The sequence below is a fragment of the Oryzias melastigma genome, unplaced genomic scaffold, assembly GCF_002922805.2.
Source record: "Oryzias melastigma strain HK-1 unplaced genomic scaffold, ASM292280v2 sc02328, whole genome shotgun sequence".
In the NCBI taxonomy this organism is placed as follows: domain Eukaryota; kingdom Metazoa; phylum Chordata; class Actinopteri; order Beloniformes; family Adrianichthyidae; genus Oryzias; species Oryzias melastigma.
Genome location: NW_023418902.1, coordinates 18,583 through 22,456, shown reverse-complemented (window position 1 = coordinate 22,456; position 3,874 = coordinate 18,583). Strand labels below are relative to the sequence as shown.

The following is a 3,874-nucleotide window of genomic DNA, read 5'->3' as shown; positions in this document are numbered from 1 at the left end:
TTAAAAAAAAAAAAAAAAGACACAAGCTGTCCATTTGATGGTATCGACGGGAAGCACTGGATCTGAATTCAAAAGTAACTTGCTAGCAAATGCTATTCGTTTCTTCTGCAGGTTGGAGAAACAGTCCTCTGCCAAGTGTTGACAGCAAACAAGTGTTTTTTAACCTTTGTGGGACCAAGAAATTCAATCCATTTCCCTCTCAAAGCAATAATTCAAGGACATTTATGAAAGCTGATGTTAGGCCCAAATCACCAATAGATATTAAGGAATAAAAAACCTACAAACCAGTACAGTAAGGTAAGTCAAATTACACTTCGCAGCGAAGGGGAATCGGCAGAGAGACAACCTGTAAGCTCTCAGTCTGCAGCTCCCACGGCCCCTTCGCTGCTTAGGCTTTTTATTAAGAAAAAACTGTTTAGATAAACATGATGATATTTGGGAGAGCATGTAGACCATACCAAATGCTTTGTAACTAGGTGAGGATTGTGTGTGTGTGTGCGTGTAGGTTTCAGAGTCTGTATGTGTGTGTGTGTGTGTGTGCAAATAAGAGGGACAAGATGTGCATGTGCAAAGCTAAGCTGATAACAAGAATCAAAACATTGTGTGTGAGTGAGACACTGCAGCACCCTCAACTTCAATATTTTCTCCAACAGCTGATATTAATATTTGTTTAATGGAAATTGTAATTCTCTACTACAGCACATAGCTGTTGAATGCGCATCGTTTCGGAGACTTTGGCCTACCCATTTCAGTTTCTACGTCACAATTGACAGCTTTTACGAACAGTTTTTTTCATCAGCTCCTCATTCATCACAATTTGACTAGTTAGTCAGAAATGCCATTGAGAAAAAAGCTTCAAGAACATGTAAAAACACCATTTCCATTGGAGTGGGTTTTTAAAGTCCATACATTTATTACAATTTAGGAACACAATTCCAAAAGAATGAATGTGACAGTCTTTTTTCAAAGAACAGATAAGTAACTGAGCGTGTGTAGAAAAATGACCTTATGTAGGCAGTTCTGCTAAGATATCAGTTTTAACAAGATATTTTCTTCTATAGCGACATGAGAGTTCTCTTTATCATCGTTTGCTTTGTATTTTTTTATCTTGATCCAGCAGTATAATACTAGAGCTTCTCTGGCTTCAACATCATCACATCAGTCTGGATCTTCAGAAACCATGCAGCACTTCAGCACCATGATGTGTAAGTAGATGAGGAATGAATGACTGCATTTATTTATCAGCTTCTAGGAAACTAACTGGAAAACACTGTTTTGAATGTTGTTTTTTCTAGTGCTCACAGCAGTCTGCTTGTTAATGGCTTCAGGTAAGATGATGATTGAGCTAAACTGTGAACAACTAGCAAACCTTTGCTCAACTGATATATTTGTCACTTTTCAGGTGTTTCTGCAGAAACTGTAGTCACCTGTCAAAGCTCAAGAGTCCACAAGCTAGAATGTAGAGGTAAGAAAGTTATTATATTGTGACGTATTTCAACAGATGTTTACTGTGGAAAAGCTTTAAAATCAGAAACCATCAGAAATCTTTCTCTTTTTAAATGAAAAAAAAATGTTATGTGATTGTCCCTTTTCTCTGAAACAGATAATAAAGTGATCACCGTGCAGTCCTCCTTCTATGGGCGTCAAGACAGAACCACTTGCAGTCAACATCTCTGGGCGCTCGTGAGCACAACGTGCTATCGAGACATGCTTGATTTGATCAAAGAAAGNGTACTGATGATTAGTCATTTAGTTTGTATTTATCACATTCCTTCATTTGTCATTTTTTAAGTCTGAACTTGGCACACATCACCAAAAAAGAAACAGTTCTGGTGTCATTCCCTCCGTCTTGTACGGAGGGAATTCTTATCCAATGTTCATGGTACATGGAACAGATGACAGAGACAAAAGATAAAGAAGTTTGAAGACAGAAGTATTTCTGATTTGTTAAGATGTAATGACCTAAATTTATCTGTAATGCCCCCCCCCCAAAAAAGTCTCCTTTAAAAAAAGAAAGGCAATTTAAATTCCCTTGGACCAAAAATCTGCACACTTTGTCTTACGTCTAGTAATTATAACAAAAAACAAAACAAAATAAAAGATATTTATATTTTGTTGTAACAACCCTTCTCTGAAAAGTAACCTATGTAATTGTTGCACATAAAAATGTATGTTCTGAATGTGTTTAAAAATCTTGTATAGACGAGTAAACATCAGCTTTTCAGCTTCATCTTTATTTGGCCTATTGAATAATTAGATATTGAAAAAATTTAAAGTTTGGACTAATAATTGATATACAAACCAAAGGTGTTGCCAAAGTTTTCATGGACACAAGCCATGGTTTTGCTCACCCCACCTATACACACCCTTTACAAATGTGACATGTGGAGCAAGACTATATACTGAGGTGGTGATGAGGTGATGGAAAACAGTTGACGATGATGAGTCCAGGTGAAGGCAGGTGGTAAAGTCAAAACTCTGGTGAGTGCTTCCTCTGGTGGCTGGAGAGGGTAGCAACAGGTTGCTCTATGACAGATTTATTTGTTTTTGCCCAAATATGAAACAGGATAAAACTTAACAGAGGGTCGCAAGCCTTCCTTTCAAAATAAGACTTCCTGTCACAGGATCATCTCGATGGAGCAAATCTAGTGGTAGGTAGTGTAATGTCAGCAATAAAAAACAAAAAAAATATATATTTTTAAATATTTGTGGTGCTTCTTGGTCAGACGTTTATAAATCTAACTAAAATCAAAACAGAGCTAATTATTTTTGAACCATGAGAACCTGTTCAGGCACATACAAGTATCTGGAGGCCTCCTACACTTGCCTTTGTAAGTTTTTTCTTTTCATTGAAGAACTTTATTTCCTTTTAAAAAAAAATTTGCTTTTGATGCCACGTTAACCAGTTCTCAGGCTTTTAACTTAATGAAACTCTTTCTCCTCAGAAACACTAATTCAACTGAGTGACAGTGATGTGGAGGTAAAACAAACAAGCAAAGAAACAAATGCATCCACAGAATGATAACACCTTTTATTCTGTTTTGCAGATCCTGTTGTTGCTCCAGATTGCAAGAAGAAATTCCTTTTCTTTGAAATTTCAATCATTTATCATGTTAAATTTAAGAAGTGAGAATGAAATGAAATCAACAAAAAAATTGTTCCAAGTACAAAATTCCCCTAATAAATCTGATATACAGATCTGATCTTGTCCTTTTTATTCCTTCAATGAGATTTGACAGATTTTCCTTTTTAGTTCTTTTTATCATTTGGTGAATTACAATGGATCTGACAGATACTATAGATATCCGCTGTCTGACAGATACTAGGATCCTAATAAACATATTACACATATCTGATCTTGGACTTTGTATTACTTTATTGATATATATATATATATATATATATATATTTTCAGATTTCCCACATTTCCTTATAAAGTCTTCTTATCATTTTGAGAACTACCGAATATTTCTGCAGAGGAGAAAAAATTTGATTTATATCATTCCACTGAGAAACATTCTTCTATTGTTAACTTCAAGATATTTTTCATTTCAAAAGTCGTTTTCCCAAAGTAAAAGCAGTTTACCATGATCACTTTAGTCAGAAGTAGCAAAAGTTGACAGAAAAGGTCAAAATCGGTTGTGCCTTTGACTGACAGTTAATATTATTATTAAATCGGCTAAAAACACAAAAACAGAAGATTCTTCAGAATTAACATAAATTTAGATATTTTTGATCCAATATTTCATGTTAAATTGAGCTCTTAAAATGTAGATTAATGTTCAGAGGGAAAAAGCATAAGATTACAATAACGAACAGAAGAAAAAAAAGGATTTAATAAATAAAACCCTGAAGCTGAGATTTATCGACAAAT

At 34.9% G+C, this 3,874-nt stretch overlaps 1 long non-coding RNA gene across 1 annotated transcript; it reads left to right on the top strand.

Annotated features, from left to right (window-relative positions):
• The first annotated feature begins 2,921 nt into the window (after positions 1–2,921).
• LOC112141905 lies at positions 2,922–3,203 on the top strand. The gene is made up of 2 exons (XR_002918486.2): positions 2,922–2,980; positions 3,048–3,203. It is a non-coding gene; the product is annotated as an uncharacterized LOC112141905 (long non-coding RNA).
• Positions 3,204–3,874: the final 671 nt, after the last annotated feature.